At 42.9% G+C, this 22,814-nt stretch overlaps 1 protein-coding gene across 1 annotated transcript in view; it reads left to right on the top strand.

The window, feature by feature from the left end:
* Positions 1-535: 535 nt before the first annotated feature.
* Positions 536-22,814, top strand: part of DAB1 (DAB adaptor protein 1) — an 896,917-nt gene continuing 874,638 nt past the window's right edge. Inside the window, exon 1 of the mRNA XM_062193360.1 lies at positions 536-577. The gene's annotated coding sequence lies outside the window, so the exon portion shown is untranslated. The remainder of the gene's footprint in view (positions 578-22,814) is intronic.

The following is a 22,814-nucleotide window of genomic DNA, read 5'->3' as shown; positions in this document are numbered from 1 at the left end:
TTTACCAATAATTTCATTGCAAAGTATAATCCTATAGATTCATACAAGTGAAAAATGGATAATTTATGGCTTTTGAATTATAGCATGTGTATATTAAATATTATAGCATGTATATGTAAAATGTTATAGCATATATGTATTATATAGCACACACACACACACGTGTGTGTGTGTGTGATGCTTTGCTTCTCTCCTCTTCATAGTCTAGCATCTACTAGGCTTGGCGTCCCTGACCATTCTCCTTTGGTTGAGCTCAGCACAGTTCTTATCCATCTCCTTGCCCTGTGCCCACCCACAGCCTCTTTAGAATGGGACGCTTCACTCTGAACCGCTCACGTCAAGCTCTGTTGGATGACAACTTCGTACTTCACCCTTCTTTCATTTTCTTCCAGCATTGACGGTGACTGTTTTTCACTACAGCTGTTTCCTTGGACTCTCTGGATGACGATTCCTGCCTTGTGACCCTGGCAGTCTCCGGAAAGCATCATCCAGTTCCTCCAGTTTAGACCCTGGACCCTCCCTTCCCCAGCGTCATCCCCATCCAGCCTGGACACATTGAAGGAGCCATTTTCTAGTTGTAAGTAAATCACTTGACTTTTGCATGAAAACTGTTCAATTCATGTACTGCCCAGCTTCCTCAACTTTTGAGCATGATTCTGTGTCTCTCAATAGCTATTCCCATTTCGCTTTCTTTGTGGAACTCACCAACTGCCCCATTGTTAATACTCTGAGGTTCATTATTTGTTTAATCACTGGTTTACTCAAAGAGGTTGTAGCCAGTGGAATCTGAGAACTGAAAGGCACTTGTCTTTGTTTTCCTGCAAGGTTCCATTCAGGGTTACTTGTCTCTGACTTAGATTGAAGACTAAATGGATTAGAATAAAACCAATTTATGGGAAAAAGGAAGTGTTCACAGAAACAGCAATAGAGAGTCTTGCTATCTTGGCTGCATGAGATCTGCAGGCCTCACCAAGGAATTTAAAAAGTAATGTTTCTTATCATAAGTGACAGAAATATGCTGCTTTCTGCATCAATAGATATGAAGATTAAAGGGTCTGACCGTATTAAACAATTTTGCACAGCACCAGGCACTCTGGGCAGTGCTCTCTGCCTTATTACCCTTCATCTTGTGGCTATTTCAGGCCCAATTTAAGAATACAATGCAGTCTGGCTTTGCAAATTGACATCCTTTAATTTAAACTGTCTTGTGAGAGAATTAAGAAATTATGGAACAATTATTCGCCTTTATCTGAAAGCTGGATGACATCCTGAGATTCCTGTACGTTAGCCATTTGAATTGATTAAGTCACATAATTGAATTACACCTTTGCCCCCATAATATCTTGTGGCAAACACATTGGTGTTTCGTGTTGGAAAAATGCTTCCGTAAAAGTAGAGTAGGGGTCAGGGTGAGAGTTTGACTGGGTGTCAAAAAATCCTTAGAGCATTGTGGGCTGACACTTGGAGATGCTGTGTGGGAGGTTGATCAGCAGAGCAAATGTTGCATTTGGAGTAGCCCTGGGAGTTGGAAGATGAAAGCTACGTAGGATATACAATACATCCTTTCCCTGTCTCCCTTTGTATCGCCCTTGAACATTGAGCTGACGTGTCGTGTCTGCCACTCATTCTTGAAGCTCTTTTTGGCACCCCACCCCCACTGCATGAACAAAACAACTGGGATGTGGTTTCTTTTGTCCTGCACAATCCCCACGTCCGTCTTCATAGCAGTCTCTACCACAGTGCTTTTAGTCTCCCTGCCCAGGCAGGATGCTGAGCTGGAAACCACATCCTACTCACCCAGGACAGTAGTGACACTGGGTAAATCTGTTGAATGAGGTTCTGTGTGAAGTTCTCAAGGGTTTAGCCTCTAAACTGTTTGCTTTTGTAATATGCACATGGAGGGAAGTAGACTCTGAATAATTTTGAAAGCATTATTTTCAGTGTTTACATTACTCCCGTTTTTAAACATTTTCATCAAGGACGTGTTAAACCACAACTCTTTCCATTTAATAAATGCCTAGTATACTAAGGTTCTGTGCAAAGTTCATGAAAAAATGTGTTTGATAAAAGAAACGATGCACGAATTTCAAAAAAAACTTTTGCATTAAAGGGCAGAACATCTTTTCATTTAATTTTTTTTCATGAAGGTTTGAAGTACTCTTGCATACAAGAGCTGGGTTAGGTGCTGAGGAGAAAAGTAGCTAAAACGTATTTGCTTTTCTTGCAAGAAGAGCAATCCAGTGGGACGATTGCTGAGGCTGTGCAGGAAAGAGCCTGAGTGCAGGGGCAGCCAGGAGGCAGCTGAGTGGGGCAGGGCCCTGAGAAGGGGCCGTGTACACTCTGTCTGAAGTTGGCACTGCTGGTGTCTGCCCTGCTCCCGCGACCCCTCCCACATCACCCATTCTGGGACCCAGAAGAGAAGAAAACTCTTAGAGGAATGTCCTGCCGTCAGGCTGCGCGTGTGCTTTCCGTGGAAAAACTCTCAAGAAGACAGTTGTGAAAGCACTGCTTCCCTGCACCCCTCCTGAACCCGTCACACCGCAGCATTCTGGGGCTTCTTGTTCTTTGTTTATGCTGCATGGGCCAAGAATCTCTCCCTCTCCCCCTCTCTCCCTCTCCCCCTCTCTCCCTTTCCCCCTCTCTCCCCCTCTTCCTCTCTCTCCCTCTCCCCCTCTCTCCCTCTCCCTCTCCCCCTCTCCCCCTTTCTCCCTCTCCCTCTCCCCTGTCTCTCCCTCTCCCTCTCCCTCTCCCCCTCTCCCTCTCTCCCTCTACCCCTCTCTCCCTCTCCCTCTCCCCCTCTCCCTCTCCCCCTCTCCCCCTTTCTCCCTCTCCCTCTCCCCTGTCTCTCCCTCTCCCTCTCCCTCTCCCCCTCTCCCTCTCTCCCTCTACCCCTCTCTCCCTTTCTCACTCTCCCTCTCCCCCTCCCTGTCCCCCTCTCCCCCCTCTCTCCCTCTCCCTCTCCCTCTCTCCCCCCTTCTCCCCTCTCTCCCTCTCCCCCTCTCTCCCTCTCTCCCTCTCCTCCCCTCTCCCTTCTGTTTAAAACATCTTTCCCTTTTCTTTTCCTTTATCAAAGCACACTCTCAGAGCTTTAAAGCCCAACCACAGCCATCCTCCTGAATATGTCTGTGTGGAAGGGGTTAATCAAGTCTGCCAAACACTGAGCTGTAAAACCTTTAATATTTCTAAAAGGTTTAAAGCAAGCGTATTTATCACATGCATCATTGAGAGTTATCTTTCTTTTTTTAAAAAAAATTAAATGCTCCTGTAAAATATTGTGGTGATGGGCACGGTGGGTGAAAGCCCTGTGCAGGGCCCCCGTTGTGATATTGGAATGGGGTTCTGGTAAAATCTTGCCCTGACGACAGCCACTAGCAGCTGCCCACCATCTCCCACACATCTGTTTATATGGATATTTATATTGTGGGATTCAAGAATCTTGATGCTCTGAGTGAAAAGCAGGAGAAAGGAATTAATTGCTGTTGAGTGCCTGCTCCGTGTCAAGTGTAAGTCTGCATGCTAGGTTCTCACATTTTAAAATCTTCAAAACAAGTTTATGTCTAGCCTGGTAACTGATTTAGGGACAAAGAGGCTGAGATTGAAAAGTGAAGCAGTTTTCTCAAGATTGTGTAAATATTCATTTGAAAGCCTGGTGTCCCATAAGCCTATCTGATTCTCTCATTCTGTTTATAAGGCAAATGCTTAGTGCAAGGTAAATACTTTTAAAAGGTATTCCAAAGTTGTTATGACCAATAGCATCACAGTTTCTGGGAATTTTTATTGAAAGATTGTTATTCTACAGACAGAGATAGAAAAGATCGGTAGTGCGAGTCTGGGGATCTGAGACGCATGTTTTAGGCATTGAATCCAGTGTGATGGGAGCCCTCCTAGAGCAGGGAGAAACTTACTAATGTGCACACTGTGTTTTGTTATCTGTAAAATGCTTTTGCATGCATGGTGTCTAATGTGCTAAGTCTTATCAGCACCACTGCCATTTAGTAGATGAGAAAACTGAGGCCCAAAGACATGAAAAATGATGGATAGTCATTGGGCTAGAAGCTGCTGGACTGATGATCATACTGTTTCCTGGTGCTGAAGCCACCATCTTTCTACTAATACTTTTAGGCCATTGAATTATTTTTAAGAATTCAAAAAATAGCTTTTTCCCGTTGTGATGGTATTGTTGTGAAATATACAGTTTCAGGGCACTTATAGTTGTTTCATGCCGTATTTCAATTTAATACACAGATATAAATTATTTTGCAAACACGAGATATTTAAAATATCTAAAAGATTTCTTTGCTGTTGTATCAGTACTCCCATGTAATCATGTTCCCAGCTTTATTGAGGTGTAACTGGCAAATGGAAGTTTGAAGCTTAAAAGGACCTTAGAGACCTTGGCCAACTGGGTACTAGGCACTGGAAGTAGTAGAACAGAGATCCACACAACAGTCTGTGATAACAGAGAGGAAAGATTCATTCTTTTGGATGTAAATGGGGAGTATGAAACCAGGGAAAGTGTCACTGAGAAGGGGTCTCTTGATGATGTCCTACAAGGAGAAGGATTTTAATAGAGAGAAATCAACAAATGATGCTAAATGGAAGAGAGTGACAAGGTGGCAAAATGACAGCACGATGGGCAGAGTCCCTGCAGGGAAGCTTGAGTTTGTTGCTTCAGTATAATTGGCTGTGTAATTGTATTCCCAGCCTGCCCCCTCGCGCTACTCTCCTGTGTGATTAACCCCCTTGCCAGCCAGGTGGTGTCTTCCATATGCCTCCACTTCAGGCCTCCAGCTTTGCACTGGAGCAATAAACAAAGAGAAAGGTCCTGAGATTTTTTTTTTTTTTCATTTTCAATTATCTTTATATACAGAATATCGATTTAGTATATATTAAGTAAAGATTTCATCAGTTTGTGCTCACTTCGGCAGCACATATACTAAGATTTCATCAGTTTGCACCCACATAGAAACACAAAGTGTAAAATACTGTTTCACTACTAGTTATAGCATTACTTCACATTGGACAACACATTAAGGACAGATCCTACATGAGAAGTAAGTACACAGTGACTCCTGTTGTTGACTTAACAATTTGACACTCTTGTTTATGGTGTCAGAAATCTCCCTAGGCTCTAGTCATGAGTTGACAAGGCTATGGGGGTCTTTTGAGTTCTCCAATTCTGATCATATTTAGACAAGGTCATAGTCAAAGAGGAAGTTCTCTCCTCCCTTCAGAGAAAGGTACCTCCTTCTTTGATGGTCCCGTTCTTTCCACTGGGATCTCACTCACAGAGATCTTTCATTTAGGTCGTCTTTTTTTTTTTTTTTTTTTTTTTCCGGCGTGTTTTGGCTTTCCATGCCTACAATACTCTCATGGGCTCTTCAGCCATATCTGAATGCCTTAAGGACTGATTCTGAGGCCAGAGTGCTATTTAGGACATCTGCCACTCTGTGGGTCTGCTGTGTATCCCACTTCCCATGATGGATCGTTCTCTCCCTTTTTGATTCTGTCAGTTAGTATTAGCAGATACTAGTCTTGTTTGTGTGATCCCTTTGACTCTTAGACCTATCAGAGTGATCAATTGTAAACAGAAATTGATCACTTGGACTAGTGAGATGGCATTGGTACATGCCACCTTGATGGGATTGAATTGGAATCCCCTGGCACGTTTCTAACTCCACCATTTGGGGTAAGTCCGATTGAGCATGTCCCAAGTTGTACATCTTCTCCCTCTCTTATTCCTACTCTTATATTTAACAGGGATCACTTTTCAGTTAGAATTTAAACACCTAAGAATAATTGTGTGTTAATTACAGAGTTCAACCAATAGTATTAATTAGAACAAAAAAAATACTAAAAAGGATAAAGTATTACATTGTACATCTAGAGTCAGCACAAGAGCTGATCAAGTCACTGTTTCTCATAGTGTCCATTTCACTTCAACAGGTTTCCCCTTTGGTGCTCAGTTAGTTGTTGCCGATCAGGGAGAACGTATGATATTTGTCCCTTTGGGACTGGCTTAATTCACTCAGCATGATGTTTTCTAGATTCCTCCATCTTGTTGCAAATGACCGGGTTTCATTGTTTTTGACTGCTGTATAGTATTCTATAGAGTACATGTCCCATAATTTTTTTATCCAGTCTACTGTTGATGGGCATTTGGGTTGGTTCCAGGTCTTAGCTATTGTGAATTGAGCTGCACTAAACATTAATGTGCAGACGACTTTTTTGTTTGCCAATTTAATTCCCTTTGGGTAAATTGCAAGGATTGGGATGACTGGGTTGTATGGTAGGGTTATATTCAGGTTTCTGAGGAATCTCCAGACTGACTTCCATAGTGGCTTAACCAGTTTGCATTCCCACCAACAGTGGGTTAGTGTCCCTTTTTCCCCACATCCTCTCCAGCATCTATTGTTCGTAGATTTCTGAATGAGGGCCATTCTAACTGGGGTGAGGTGAAACCTCATTGTGTTTTGATTTGCATTTCCCTGATTGCTAGTGATCTTGAACATTTTTTCATGTGCCTGTGGGCCATTTGGATTTCCTCTTTTGAAAACTGTCTATTGAGGTCCTTGGGCCATCTCTTAAGTGGGTTGTTTGTTTTGTTGTTGTGGAGTTTCTTGATTTCTTTGTAGATTTTGGTTATCAACCCTTTATCTGTTGCATAGTTTGCAAATATTTTTTCCCATTCTGTTGGTTGCCTCTTCACTTTCCTGACTGTTTCTTTTGAAGTACAGAAACTTCTCAATTTGATGCAATCCCAAATGTTAATTTTTGCTTTGACTGCCTGTGCTTCTGGGTCTTTTCCAAGAAGTCTTTGCCAGTACCTATAACTTGCAGGTTTTCTCCAATGCTCTCTAATAATTTGATGGTGTCAGGTCGTAGATTTAGGTCTTTAATTCATGTTGAGTGAATTTTTGTGTAAGGTAAAAGGTAGGGGTCTTGCTTCATGCTTCTGTACGTGGAAATCCAGTTTTCCCAGCACCATTTATTGAATAGACTGTCCTTTCTCCAGGGATTGGTTTTGGATCCTTGATCAAATATGAGTTGGCTGTCGATGTTTGGATTGATTTCTGGTGTTTCTATTCTGTTCCATTGGTCTATCCATATGTTTCTGTACCTGTACCATGCTGTTTTGATAACAACTGCCCTGTAGTATGTCCTGAAATCTGGTATTATGATGCCTCCGGCTTTGTTTTTGTTGAGCAAGATTGCTTTAGCTATTTGAGGTCTCCTGTGTCTCCATATGAATTTCAGCATATTTTTTCCAGATCTGAGAAGAATGTCTTCGGTATTTTGATCCTGAGGTTCAAAGAGTTGCAATTGTGGCCGGCGCCGGGGCTCAATAGGCTAATCCTCCACCTGCGGTGCCGGCACACCGGGTTCTAGTCCCGGTCGGGGCGCCGGATTCTGTCTCTGTTGCCCCTCTTCCGGGCCAGCTCTCTGCTATGGCCTGGGAGTGCAGTGGAGGATGGCCCAAGTCCTCGGGCCCTGTACCCGCATGGGAGAAGTGCCTGGCTCCTGGCTTCGGATCAGCGCGGTGCGCTGGCCTCAGCGCACTGGCCGCGGCAGCCCTTGGAGGGTGAACCAACAGCAAAGAAAGACCTTTCTCTATGTCTCTCTCTCACAGTGTCCACTCTGCCTGTCAAAAAAAAAAAAAAAAAAAGAGTTGCAATTGCAAACTCCACTTGTCTCTGAGTGTTTCTCTGCATTTACCAAACGTGTTGGGAGAACAGAAGGAGGGTAGTTTGGATAGAGGAAGAGCTTTCCCCTCCTAGGCTGCTATGAAGACAACAGGCCCATTTCTGGAACTCCTCTGGGTGGGCGAGATGTTTCCCCAGTTTACATTTAGCGAACTGTAATTAGTATCAGTAGGAGAAGAGAAATGACTATGCTGGGAACACCACTTTCCTCTGCACAGTGTCTCTGTCCCGAAGGGCTGTTCCCCAGCATTGAGCTTTCCTTATGGGAGCCCATGTGCAGGTGCCCTGTGCAGCTGACATGGGCTGATTTGGGGTGAAGGTCTACAATGCAGTAGGGGCAGAGGTCAGTGGATGATTCTGTGAGGATGGCAGGGTGGGTCTTGATTAACTGCCAGCCAGCTGGAATCAGAGCTCTCGTGACGTTTCCTTCATTCTGTAAACACACACAGGTCAGACTCAAGGGGCCACGGATTACTATGTGCTTCTGTGAGCAGGTATGCTCGTCAGCAGTTCAGTGGCTGGACCACAAAGGGTCAGCTGTGGCTTTTGGTTTGGGACAATTGAGAAAATCAGACACTCACTGTATTAATTAGGATGAGTAATGCTAGCTGCCTTAACCAACAACCCCTCCCAACCAAAGTTTTAACACAGAAGAATATTATTATACTCGGTGCAATCATTCAGGGAATCAGGTTTTCTTTTCTGTCTTAACTACATCACTGTTATCTTCAACATGTCCTCTCTAAGGTCTTTGAGGAAAAGCAAAAAAGGACAAGGTAACATTTAAGAGATTTTTAGAGTCCATTTCTGAAAATGATATATACATGTTTCCTACTTATATTCTGTTGGCCAGAACTACTCACATGGTCCCACTTAGTTGTAAGAAGACTGGGAAATGTAGCTTAGCAAAGTGCCCAGTATAAAAATCACATACCTGGACATAGTTTTAGCATGTTTCCTTAAATTCAGTTCCTATTCAAACAAATGCACGATTGTTCTTCACTACCACTTTGAGGGGACTTTTTCAGGAAAATAGTCTTCCAGTATATAATGGAACTGTATTAGTGAGAATATAATTAATACAAAATATCTGGTGTGTGTGAAATAACTTCATGACATTTGATCCTACAACTTCTCTGCCAGTATTTGATCCCCAAAATAGAAATAAAGATTCATAAACAAGTGCATATATTCTCAAAATACTTGCAGTTTTGAAAAAAGTCTAAACAACTTAAATTTCAACAAAAATGTAAAAGAATTTCAATGAAACTTTAGACAACTAAATAATGCAGTCATTAAATAAAACATTTGTAAAGAATTCTAATGTTTTTAATAAGAGATTAAAACATGAAATGGGCTTTGCAGCTTCATATTTGAAATGATTTCAGTTTTGTTGCAAACATATATTTAGGTGCATAGTGAGACACCCAGAAAAGACTAAGTGCACTAAAATATTCAATGGATTTGTGTGAGCAAAATCGGTATTTTGAGATTTGATTATTTACAATAGCCCTTGTCTATAATCTTGATTTTTCTACTTGCTACTTGTTGAATTCTTTATTTAGTGGAGGGTTTGGCCTGGCCCAGGTCCAGTCATTGCAGCTGTTTGGGGAGTGAACCAGAATATGGAATCTCTTTCTCTCTCTCTCTCTTTATCTTTCCTTCTCTCTCTGTAGCTCTGTCCTTTAAATAAATAAATGTTTTCTTCAAAAATAATCTGTGAAGATCTTTTATTATTGTTGTTGAAGTGGAAAGAAGAATGGCTTTGGGCCAGGACTGACTCTGGTAGGGTGAGAATTATCACAAGTTTTTCAGACAGAAACAGCCAAAATGTGTGTGTGCAGGTCATTTCCTATGACTGTGACAAGTACAGGTGTGGAGTGGGGGTGGGGAGAAGATAGCAGGTTGTAGGCCAAAAGGTGTCATAAGGGCTAAATCACACAAGCTAAGGGGACATACACACTTTGCTCAGCTGGGCTTAAGAACACAAATCTCAACTTCAACCGGACTTCACAGAACGGATTTGAACATTAAAGACACAGGCAGTGAATTCAAGTCCCTGACTCCTCTGCTTTCTGGATGTAGAGCTACTAGCATTGTGTCCTAACTACTTAGAACCTCATTTGTGAAATGGAAATAACAGCACCTACTTTGTGGTATTGCTGTGACACTGAAAGTGCTCCTGTTTTCAAAGATTTCACACACACACACACACACACACCACACACACACAGAGGCCTCAATGACAGGGATTTCTGTCATTGAGACCCTCACCTGCATCTTGACCATGTTCTTCCGGGGAAGTCTCCCTCTCTGCTTTTCTATTTTGCCCTTGATTTGGCACCTAGGCAGTCAAGGCCCACTCTGTGCCCAGCCTGCATATCAAGAAAGAGGAAGGTGAAGGATCCTCAACTAGGTGTTCTGAGACAGATACCAAAAGTCAGGGGGTTATGGGTAACTATCAAAAGTTTCTGGGTCCTGGGCCACTGGGGCCATGACACTACACAATACTGCTGTCCATGATTTCACCTCCCTGCTGCTCGAGCTCAGGGTCCTGCATCATTTTCCCAATTCTGTCTGACGCCAGTCTCCACAGATCATCACAACGATCACCTCAAGCGATGAACACATGTGTGAGAAAGACTTTGTGCACAAGATTGCCACACCTGGTGCATCTGGCTCTCCCATTGCATCGTGTTTCCTCCAGCAAGAAGAGTTCTGTGTTATTCCTCTGCTGCCTCCTCTTTCCTCCTCCTGGGTACATTTCCATTTTTATGGCTGCCAAACTGAGTGAAGACTGGATGGGAGTTGGAGAGAAAGATGCAACACAGATGTGTTATTATACCTTTTTCCTGCATAGTTGAAGAGGTCAGGCTGGATGGTGATCTAAAAGTCTTCAGCTTAACTTAAGTAGTGCCTAAAGAGTGTGAAAGGAGATTGCTCTGTTGGCAGCCTAGAGACCCCCCTCCCCCAAATTCTGGGTCGGCCTCTGATTGATTCTGCCAAGAAAGCTGTTGCTGATTGCCCTGGATGCCCCATAAATTGATGGGAGCTGGACTTAGAGGTGACAACAGTCGCTGAGTCTGTGGAGCAGAAAATGCAGCCCCAATACGTACGCTTCAGAAACGTCCCTTTGTCTATATGTTTGGAGGAGAAAGTGCTGATGAGGATCAATTTCATATTGACTTTGAATTTTTCAATTGACCCGGAGCTCTTTTTATTAAGTAATGCACATGAGAACGTTTCATTCAAGTCCAGTGTGATGGCTTAGAGAATTCCCTTCAGAATACTGCAACCTGGGTAGAATTTGAAATGCAATTCATTCATTTATTCTCTATTCATCCTCTAATAAATATTTATTGAGCACCTGCTATGTGTTCACTTCTCGAAACTGTGCTAGACTGTGAGCAAGTCCCAATCTGCCCTCAAGGAATCTAAAATCTAATGAGCTAGACAGGCACATCAATAAACAATCCTGGCCCAGAGCGATATGTTTTCTTAGTGGGAAGTTCAAGCTATGTAGAAATATGGAGGCAGGACTCACAGCATATTTTCCAGGCACTTTGTCCACACTTAGTTCTTGTTGGATGATTGAATGAGTGGAAAGCATAAATGAATGAGATGGTCCTTGAGCTGAATTTGGAAGTGAAATAGAAATTTGTTAAGCTGAAAATTAGGTAAAGGTTTTTGGGTGTTGAGGAAATAGCATGTGTAATGACAGGGAGGTGTGATGCTTTAAATACAGTTCAGGTATGCAGGTAGGCAGACAATAGTACTCCAGGTATCCTAGAACCGAATATGAGGAGCATGGCCACCCCTTGTGCACATAGACATCCATAGAGGGTGAGCAGACCAAGGGCCTGGCACCTTTTCAGGGAGCAGATCTCAACACATAATGAATGGCTCATCTGGATAGATTGTGGGCTGTACTTTGAGTGTGGATCAGAGATAACGAGGCTCTGAGCACCTGCTCTGAGAAGCAGCAGGTTTGAATCTTGGTCCACCACTTCTGGAACCTGGACCCTCTTGTTTGCTACTAAGCCCCATTGTATCTTCAGTTCTTACAGAACACTGGGCAACATAGTATGAAATCACCCTTGATTTTCTGTGTTCCTGCATGTCTCACAGCTAGTATTTCCCACGTTCCTAGTTATTGCCTTTGTGCTTGTTAGTGGTGAGGTTTTAGTTTGTTTTAATCTTGTTTGAATCTCCCAGCCAATGTGGGGAAATGGAAGCATCAACCTCTGGGACATGATCCCTTGGCTTTGACTCACAGGTTAGAAATCTCATCGTGCTCCCGTGAACTTAAGGACCACCGTGGCCGGGCTGATAGATGGTTGTTTCTTCCTCTGTTTGATCTTTTCAGACAGACAACTGTGATATAAGCATCTTCATTCTACTCACCTGCTGGCATCTTCCTGTTTGGTCTAATAGCTTGTTAACTGTGCTGAGGACAGGCATTGCCCTTCTTTGGTACCATGGAGTGTGGTCTCTATGGAAACTGCATCACACTGGGAACCATGCTCATTCTTCAAGGCTTTACTTTTCCATTTTCCTCCGGGGGCTTCTGGGTAACCTGTAATAGTTGGAGTCATACCTAACCTGCCAGGAAGGTGCTGCTGATTTAAAGCCTCACAAAGGAACTTAACAAGACATACTGCTTTCTTCTGGCCTTGTTGCTTGTTCTGTGTGGCACTTGGTTCAGGCCTGCAGGGAGCTATCATTCCTACTTTATCATCTCCCTTTTTGGTGGTCCCCAAGTATTGCTCTCAGTCTCAGAAAGCCTTGACATGGTTTCTTCAGATCTGCCTGCTCATTAACAGCTAGAAAACAATCCCTTCCAAACCCTGACACCCAATGTTTTCTTTTCCCCCGACTTCCCACTTTGTCTGATCATTCGCTCATCTCTTTAGAAGTGACTCCCAACCTCTCTGGTCATCATCTGTATCAAATAAACTTGTGTCAAAGAGACTCATACAGACTGTTCAGTTGTATATATGAATAAAGAACCAATTGATGTTCAATAGGACTCCAGAGTATTCAATCTGCTCATGGCACATGCTTGTGACCACAATAATCCTATCAACATTAGCAAACACTTATGTAGAGCTTATCATGAACCAATAATTGTGGTAAGCACTTTACTCATTTACAGTAATCCTGTAAGGTAAGTATTCTTACTGTCCCCATTTTGCAGATGAGGAAACTGGGACCCAGAGAGTTCAGGAATATGCTCTGGGGCCTCTACTTGCTAAATGACACAGCTGGTACTTGAACCCTAGCTCCAGAATCCATGTTCCTCACCACTCTACTATACACTGGGTTGTGACATTGTTCTCTGCACATGTAGACCCAGAATCAGGAATAGTCTACTTTTATAAGGCTAGAGGGTGCCCCTCTGTCATGCCAAGATTAAATGCCACCTGCTTAGTAAAACCACCCACGCTCTACCCCATTCAAGATCTAAGTTCATTTGCTCATTCAGAAAACACCAAAGAACAGTAGTTATAGTCCATTCATCTGTCTATCCATTCAAGTATAAGATTTCATGCAATGCCTTCTGTGTTGCTGTGCTAAAGTGCTATGGCTACAGTGGTGAGCAGAGAGCAAGTAGACCTGTTGTCACTTTCTCATTTTTGAAAAAAGAAAAATAAACCAAAAGATAGACATGGATAACACACACACACATTTGTCTGGCTATCTCTTCATATATTTCCATACTTAACTAGGAGTTGATCAGCAGATGTCAGAACTTTCGCTTTTTAATCAGTTCCTCCCACTTGCTTATATGATAAAGCTTGCCTCCTTAAGCTGGACATTTAAGATCCTTTATGATCCGGCCTTGCACATCTTTACAGTCTTCCCTCCCACCAGTTCTTGTCTCCCGTTTTCTAACCACCTACCCCAAATCCAGCATTTCAAAAATATCTCCGCATTGGAAACCATCCAGGCATAATCATACCACACTGTGCTTTTGCTTGATCTTGTTCTCTGCCTCAGGTTCCATTCTGTACTTCGCATTTCACATTTCTGCTTACCCAAACCATTTCCAAACATCATGGCCAAGTTCAAACACTCTGGGGACCTTTTCTAACCATATCCTTAACCACATTCTAGGAATCAATCTTTCCTTTCGCTGTGCTCCCCCAACACCAGCCACCTCTGCTATGGTGCCTACAAGTCCAAGTCCCAGATGTTCTTGGATATGTTCGATCTCTGTAACTATTACCATGGACCCCTTGAAGGTTGGGAACAGGCCTAGTTTTTTGATTTCTTCAAAGAATCTAGCATGATGCCTAGTATGTAAATGTCTTAGTCTATTTGGAAAGCTACAGCAGGACACTGAAATAGAATGGCTTAAGAACAATAAAAATGTCTCACAGTTCTGGAATCTGGGAAGTGCAAAATCAAGGATCTGGCACATTTAGGATTTGGTGAGAGCTCACTTCCTGGTTCACAAGTGTGCCTTTTCTCCATGTCTTCAGATAGCAGAAGGGGAGAGAGGGCTCTCTGAGGCTGTTTGGATGAAGATTCTAATCCTACTTACTAGGGCTGCATCACCATGAAATAATCACCTCCCACAGGGTCTGTATCCTCAGCCCAGCACACTGGTGATTAGTTTGTAATAAGAGCTTTGGTGGGAATAAACATTCAGACCATGGCAGTATAAAACTTCTATAAAAAAAGTCTTTTATATGTTTCTAGACTGTTAAGGTCAGAGTTTGGAGTCTGTAAATGTATTTGTATCCCAGCCTTGCCATGGCCTCTCTGTAATTTTGGGCAAGACAATTAATCCCTCAGGTGTTCAGTTTAGTGATTGATGTGTGGCAAATGGTGCTAGAACCAGATGGCCTGTGTTAAAATAACCCAAATCTAGGCTTACTGGCTGTGTGGTACTGGAAAAGACACTTAACTTACCTGTGCTTCATTCTCTGTTTGTAAAATGGGTATAATAATAGCATTCGCTTCATAGAGCTGATGTGAGAATTAAATAATACATTTGAAATATTTAAAACACCACCTTATATCCTGGAGACTATGATTAGTGCTTAGGTAATTACATCTGTTTCAGAGGGATGTAGTGAGAAGTAAATGATTAATATATTTGTGAGTCACCCAGCCTTCTAAAGGCTACAGCCTGAGGCTGACACATCATCACTTCTAACACATTTTGCTGTTAGATCCACAGGGCTGGCCAGGATTCAGGGGCCATGGAGAGCACTACATGCAGGAGGTGAGATTCACCAGGGGCCCCCATGGAGAAGACTGCTACAGCATTGTTAGGAGAGATAATTGGGATTAAAGATCTCAGTTAGTGTCAAGGTTACTGAGCAGGCAAACTAGCTATCAGTAATTTCACTCATTGCTACTAGATATTCTGCCATCAGTTCTTCCACTCAAAATCTGTTCCTCATTTTCTATAAAATTCTGAGTATTAGTAGATGCTTCTTAAGGTCGTGAGAAATCAGAAGGAAGCTTAAGAGAAGACCCTAATTTTGGAGATAGGTTTCCTGGCAATAAAAAATAAGAGGGTTTGGGGGAACAAAAAGTAAAATATGAAAAAAATCTTAAAGCAGAAGGCAAATGAGAGCATTTAAATCATATTCCAGGGCAGGAAGTTGGCCTAACAATTAGATGCAAGTTAGGGTGCCCATGGCCTATGCTGGAGTGCCTGCATTCAAGTCTTGGCATATTAAATACTTTCCAAATACCATGTGATTCTAATTTAGAAATCTTTCCTGCCAGAGTCAGTTCATCTGTCTTCATTTAAGACAACCCTTCTACAGATGAGAAGATTGAGAGTTGGGAGGAGGGAGGTGTTGTCCAATTGGCAAAGTTCAGATTTACAAGTAGTTTGCTTCCTAGTCTAGTGTCCTTTCCCTTTTACCCATGCATCCCAGATCATAGTGAATTTCTCCATATTATTCGCTCATTTTGTGCATTTACAGAGAATGTGTTACATGGTTTCCAGGGCCTGGGGTTAGCTTCTGACTCATACTCTGTGATTTTGCTCTTTACTATTTGCTATGCATTTTGTGTGTATAATATAAATTCATTTTCACATCAGCTATGTCAGTTAGGGACTCTTACCCCACTGCAGATGAGAAAACAGAGCTGAGAGAGACTGAGTTACCCAACATTCTAGAGCTAGAAAGGGCCAGATACAAGTATGCAAAGCCTAAACACATGGTTTTTCCATCACATTACAAAACTTCTCCCATTTTTCACCAAGGAAGTGTCCTCTCAGCTGTATGTCAGTCATCTTCCCATTATGCATTATGCAGATCTTTCCAATCCAAACCACAGAGCCAGGGATAGAAGCTGAAGACATGTCAAGACTCACAGCAGGGCCAGCTTTTCCTACATCAAGCACCTATGCATCCTCATAGGCATAGAATACTATTTGCTGTGCAACTCCTGTATGCACCTGACCTTGGGAATGTAATGCGTGCATAGTATTATTTCATCCTCATATCCAACTGGCAAGGCAGGTATTATTATTATTCCATTTTACAGGGGAGGAAGCAGAAGCTTAGAGGGGCTCAGCACTTTCCTCATTGTCATCCAGACATACTTTCTAGTCTCCCAGACTGCCTCAGAGAGGAATTGAACCATGTAGAACATAGTTGTGAAGACTTCATGAAAAAAAAATAAAGCCAAACTGTACCTTGGAAAACTTACCATGCAGCTGAGAGCAGTACGTGGAGACGCAGCGAGCATGTTATTACAGTGTTGATTAGGTTTCCATGCACTCCGCAAATCAGATGTGTAAATATAATCAAAAACATTTCTCTCTGCAGCACAGACTTCCAGCAGGTTCTACCCAGCATCCTTGTTCTGAGAAAGATAATAAATTAGCTCTAATTAGCTTTCCCACACGCTGAAGCAAATTTCTCTTGTCTCCACTTTGCAAGCAGGAGAGAGAGTGGATCCTCTGGAATTCTCTTAAGGAAAGTGGTCTGTGCTGGTATGGAGGGTAGCAGGCCTGGCTGGCATGTGACTTCTAGCCCCGTATTAGCTTGTGCCACTATGGATGAATCATTTGTACCCTCTGACCTTCAGTTTTTTACATCTCGGAAAATGAAGGGCTTAGTCTAGCCTCTTTCCCTCACAGAGTAGGAGTCCATGATTCTACTGTCTGGGAGTATTTCCCAGCTTGAAGCTCCAGCTTGATTTATGCAAGAATAAAGTTGTTGAGTATCTGCAGTCTGTCAGGCACTGACCTGGGTAAAGGGGATACAATGATGGATGTGAATTGGTTTCTGACTTTAGAGAATTCCTACTCTTTTATATGTGCCAGGGGCGTGGCCACATTTGTTAAATACATTACCTCATTTAACCCCTGCAAGGGATTTTTAAGTTAGTGTTGTTATTAGCTGCATCTATACATGTGGAGATAGTCTCTAAGAAGATTATTAATTTTTACACCTTTCACTGCTATTAAATGATTGAACTCTATTTCTAATTCAAAGCCCCCAGTGTCTTAACTGGAAGATTTCATTAACTTTTCAAAAAGTGATGGATGCCATAAAAAAAAAAAATGGATATAGCAGGATACAGGGAGACAATGAGATGGTTAGAGGTGTTCCATCTGAATGATCAGGGATAGCTTTGGTTGGGATGATATTTGAACAGAATCCTTAAAAAAAATTATTTGACAAGAAGAGAGACAGACAGAGACAGACAGACATACACTTCCATTTGCTGATACACTCCCCAACATTCCCACAGTGGATGGGGTTGGGTCAGGTCAAAGCCATAAACCAGGAACTCAATTCAGGTATTTCATGTGGGTGAGGCTGGGAGTTAAATACAGGTACTCGGAAGTGGGATTGTATGTATCCTAACTAGCATCTTAACCACTGGGAGAAATGCCCACCCTTGTACAGAAAGAATCCGGAAGGCTTAATATCACAAGATGGAAGAGGAGAGTCAGTTTAGGTGGAAAATTTGAGACCCAAAGGAAAGAAAGGAGAACAATGGACAGGAAGTGTGTGTTATATGAAGCGAGCCCAGGGGAACCTGAGCCTTGCTCCATGCTCCATTCATTCAAATGGCAAGTAGCTATTGAATGCCTAGCACATGTTGGGAACCATGATAGCTTCTGGGAATATCATAGCAAACAATGCAAAGTCCACACCCTCAAGTAACTCAATAGGCCAGTGCACTGATTCTCCATGGAAGCAACTTTGTACCCCAAGTGCCACTGGCAACATCTAGAGATTGGATTGTGATAACTAAGATAGTACTACTGCTAGTAGGAAATGAGAATAAACCAAGGATGCTGCAGAACATCCTACTATACATAGGGCAGCCCTCCACAATAATAATAATTATTATTATTTTCTAGCCCAAAATGTCGGTGGCTCAAGTGGGATGGCAAGCCAAGGCCAGCTCATGGGGAATCCTGCAAAGCAGACCGGAGTTTGTGCCTGTACCTTTTCCAGATCAGGTGGCTGCAGATATCCAAAATACAGCAACTTAAATAGCAGCAGCATACTGCTGCAAATGACCTCCCAGCACAAAAGAAATCAGTCTAGATGCCCAAGCTCTTTTATACAGGCCCAGAGTGACCTGAAATTGTTCCTTTTCCACCTCTGGTTCTGAACCACTCAGAGCTTATGAGGAAATACGGTCCCCCCTCCCCCCAAGATAGAATGTCAGATGGCGTCTTCCTCTTAATCAAATTAAGTAAATAGTGTCTCTGCTGAAAGGCTGCACAGCTGAGGAATTTGTTACAAATTACCTAATCGCTTGGTTCTCCGTGAAAAGGAAAATAGACTAAGTCCTGTATAATGCTCTTCATTCTGAGCATAGCAAAGTGCAGGAGCTGAGCTAGAGACCATTTACTGAGTTAAACAATATTTGCTGGACCTAACGTGGGTATCCGTGTGCTGGAACTTAAGTGCCTTTTAAATGAAAGTCCACTTTTCATGATTATTTCAAGGATACCCGACACCATCCTGCTTTGTTAATACTGGCCAAGAGGAGAACAGGAGTTCACTTGGGGCTGCAAGGAACTGTCAGACCAAAGAAGAACGAGATCACCCTGAGGCAGGCATCCCAGAAAGGGCACTGGCCTTGCCATCTGGCAGGCTTGCTTGCACACTACCCTGTCCTTAGCTGGACAAGCCATTCACAACACCTCTCTGAACATCGGTATCTTTATCTGGAAAAATGGAGACTTAGGAACATCCTAGAATTGTCATCAGGACTAATTATGAGGAAGTGGGCATAAAGGACCACACCATGTTCACAAGCATAGCTGAATCATAGCTGATGATGTGGGGTCCTTTCTCCACATCATCAGGGAGCAGCAGAATCTGCAGCAGGAGAGAAGCAGAATTCCATGTAGGCCAGCACTTCTTGGCAATTCATACGGCTCAGGCCAAGTGTCTGGGTCCAAGAGAGGCTGGCAGGTAAACTCAGATCCCGGGGAATGGAAGGCAAACATCAATTGAAAGGGCTTGTCAGTGAATGAGGGGTGGCAAACACCCAGAATTAATCCCAAGGAAAGACCTGTGTTTCCATAACAAGCAAGGCCTGGCCTTCAACCCACTGGCCCCATGAGTTTGCGTTTTCTGGGGGTGAAGTCCATTACAGGCAATGGGTGTGCCGCACATGATTAATGACCCTGGTTACGGGCCAGTTAGCAACAGAGAGCTCCATTCATCTCACTTCATGGAAGCATCACACGCCATTTATTGTCTGCAGTCAGGATGTATTCCTTTGCAATTAGGTAGATGCCTGCTTTGGGAGGGAGACATGGTGATTCCTCCATTAGTACCCTTATTCCTCCCTCTCACACCCATTGAGAAAGTGAAGGCTGAGAAAGCCAAGAAGGAAACAAATAGTGACCTTGTCAAGTGCTGTTTCATGACACCAAATATGTGTGGCCCAGGAGTTGTCACCTGCTCTCAAGGGAATGTTTAGCCCAGGGAGTCCATAAATGTTAGAACTTGAAAGTGCATCCAAGGGAAAGAAGGATATATATAGCATGTTAAATGAAATCGGTTGCTCATTTTCTCCTATAAAAAGAAGGCTTAAAATTAATTTTTGAAGAATAACTTATAGAGTGCTTCCTTAGTGCAGGTGCCATGCTTCCCTTGTAAGTACGCTATAAAGTATGCCCCGTATTATCTGCATTTCAAGGTAAGGGAAAGTGAGGTGTCAAGAGGAGACATTATTTCCTCTGGGTTACAGTTAGGAAATGGTCAGGCTAGGGCGTAGATTTGCTCTAGGACTGGGATCTCAACACTGCTCCATGCTTGTGTAGCAGTTGTCTGCTGCACAGAAAAGCATACATCTGAGAAAAAAGTGACAAATAACAGCATCGTGTTTCCTGGGGAAGTCTGCCATACAGAAGGCAAAGGCGAGCATTGATTTCCTCCACAGTTATTCCTTGAGTATCTGCTATAGCCAGTACTTGTGATGAGTTCTGAGGATATAATGAGAATAGGATAGGTGATCAGGAAGCTCATCCTCTCCCTGTGAAGGGGAATGATAATAATAGCAACAAGTAAAGCTACTAGGCTACTAGTTATGGCTTATTGTATACTTAATATTATCTTACATGTTTTACATACATTATCACATTTAATCTTCACCTCAATCAGTGAAGAATGACTTGTAATTATCCATACTTTACAAATGAGGACATGGAGGCAAAAAAGGTGCTATTATCTGAGTGTTTGTGTCCCATAGAATTCATGTGTCAAAACCCTCTGCCCTAGTGGTTGGGATTAATGTCCTTATAAAAGAGATGACAGAGAGATAGCTAGCTCCTTCCACCAAGGGAGGACACACCTGGAAGTCATTAACTCTGAGCCAGAAAGTAGCCCTTCACCAGACACCTAGTTTGCTGGCACCTTCATCTTAGACCTCCCCGCCTCCAGAGCCAGGAGGCTTAAAAGCTGCTCAGTCTATCATGTTTTGTTTCAGCAGCAATGGGTTAGAATAGAAAATTAAAATCACCTAGCCAAGTTTACTTGCTGGAAGTTAAGTGGATCTATGCTTTGAGTCTACACAGTGTGACTGTAACTTCTTTTAAATAGTAAGTGTATAGTTTCAAGTGTACTTAAATGTCCTGAAAGCACCATAGTAAGCAGGGAGAGAGGGCAGTGAGCATTTGAACCAGGAAGTGTAACGGGGGCGAAAAGATGGAACTAAACAAATGAATGAGAGGGGACAAGAGAAGGAAGAGTTGATTACACCCAATGAACCTGGGGAGCTCACCAGTTTTTTAGGCATGTAGAGAACAGGGTAGCTAGAATTGTGAACAAGGAGAATGGCATGATTTGAAGCTGGCTTTGTGGGTCAGGAGCAAACTTCCATAGGATCCAGTTTGCTGTGTTCAAGATAATTGGATTTTGTCATATGGACCTTAAACAAGAGAGGAAGAAACTGTCAGAGATAGCTAGTTTTGCACCAAAAATCTGTGGTCCTCGTTCTCTACCGTGGGTTTGTCTCCAGCACACAGCAACCTAAACAGGGATATTTTCATGGCTGTCTCCGTGGCTCCCCAGGTGTGCGAACATTATTGTTTCTTGCTAAGGAATGTGAATGGAAGTGATGTATATTGTCTCCAGGCTGGGATTGTGAAGAGGTCATGTGCTTTCTCAGGTTCTTTTTACATGTCCAGTTCCTGGAAGGAGACAGCTCTAAGACTCTACTGATGGCAGAACCACAGGGGTTAGGAGCCTGCTTGGGCCCTTAGTCACTGTGTGTCACATACTTCCAAACAGATGGAATTCTTTACTAAATAAGAAATAAACTTCTACAGAGTTATGCCACTTATATGCAGAGGTTTATTTGCTAGAGTAGCTAGCACAGGGTTAGCTTAAGAGGATAATTATGGAGAATTTAGTGATATTTTCAATTGATGACTCTGACAGTCTAGAGAACAGAGAAGAGGCTGGCACCGCGGCTCAATAGGCTAATCTTCCACCTGTGGCACTGGCACACCGGGTTCTAGTCCCGGTTGGGGCACCGGATTCTGTCCTGGTTGCCCCTTTTCCAGTCCAGCTCTCTGCTGTGTCCAGGGAGTGCAGTGGAGGATGGCCCAGGTGCTTGGGCCCTGCACCCGCGTGGGGGACCAGGAGAAGCACCTGGCTCCTGGCTTTGGACCAGCATGCTGCACCAGCCGCAGCGCGCCGGCTGTAGTGGCCATTGGAGGTTGAACCAACGGTAAAGGAAGACCTTTCTCTCTGTCTCTCTCTCTCTCACTGTCCACTCTGCCTGTCAAAAAAAAAAAAAAAAAAAAAAAAAAAAAAAGAAGAAGAAGAGAACAAAGAAGAGCAGGAGAGGATCAGGGAGATGCATGGCCTAAGTAAGAAGAGATGGTAGCTCGGAGCACTCGTAAGACTCATATAGGAAAAAAAAAAAAAAGACTCATATAGGTGTGTGGCCTACTGTAAAGCTTCCTTGAATCTTCCATTTAGTGGTACATTTAATAGAGAGAGTGAATTGGGAAAAAACGTCAAATTCAATTTTTCTGGAGCACTTCTAACTCTTTTATCTTTCTGTAGTACTGCCATGGTTTTCAAAGCATTGCTTCATTAGAAATAAGCAGGGGAGGAATTAGATACAGTGCAGATTACTATGAAACAAAAGAACCTACCCCAAATCACACTGCTGGGGTTTTCTCAAACCTAAGCCCTCTGACTTGCTCACTGGGTGCTCAGACCTGGGATGAGAGGTCACATGCATCCGAGTCCCTTCCTTGGCTAATTATTAGTGGGATTTGGGGGCAAATTAATTTGTCCCAGTTTCCTCAACTGCTCAGTGAGAATAACACTAGCAGCATTTGCCTCACAGGGCTGTTCTGAGGGTTAAAGCTTTTAACTTACTGAAGGGTAGAAGTTATTGTTACCACTGCACAAGTATGGAAAAGACTTACTCTATCTTGTTAATAATAGATTTTAAACCTTCTTCTCCAGAAGGCTGTTGTTATGGTGTGGGAAATAGTTTGGCTGTCTGCAAAGGTAGAAGTATTTGAGAGCCCAATCCCCAAGTCTTATCAGTGGTTAATGGATTAATGATAATGGATTATAGATTAAGGGTGGAGGCTTGATTCAGCTATGGTGACTGGGAGGTCTGGGGTGTTGGGAG

This window comes from Lepus europaeus, chromosome 5, assembly GCF_033115175.1.
Source record: "Lepus europaeus isolate LE1 chromosome 5, mLepTim1.pri, whole genome shotgun sequence".
NCBI classification, from domain to species: domain Eukaryota; kingdom Metazoa; phylum Chordata; class Mammalia; order Lagomorpha; family Leporidae; genus Lepus; species Lepus europaeus.
The sequence above is the reverse complement of the archived record's forward strand: the minus strand, read 5'-3'. Positions and strand labels throughout refer to the sequence as shown.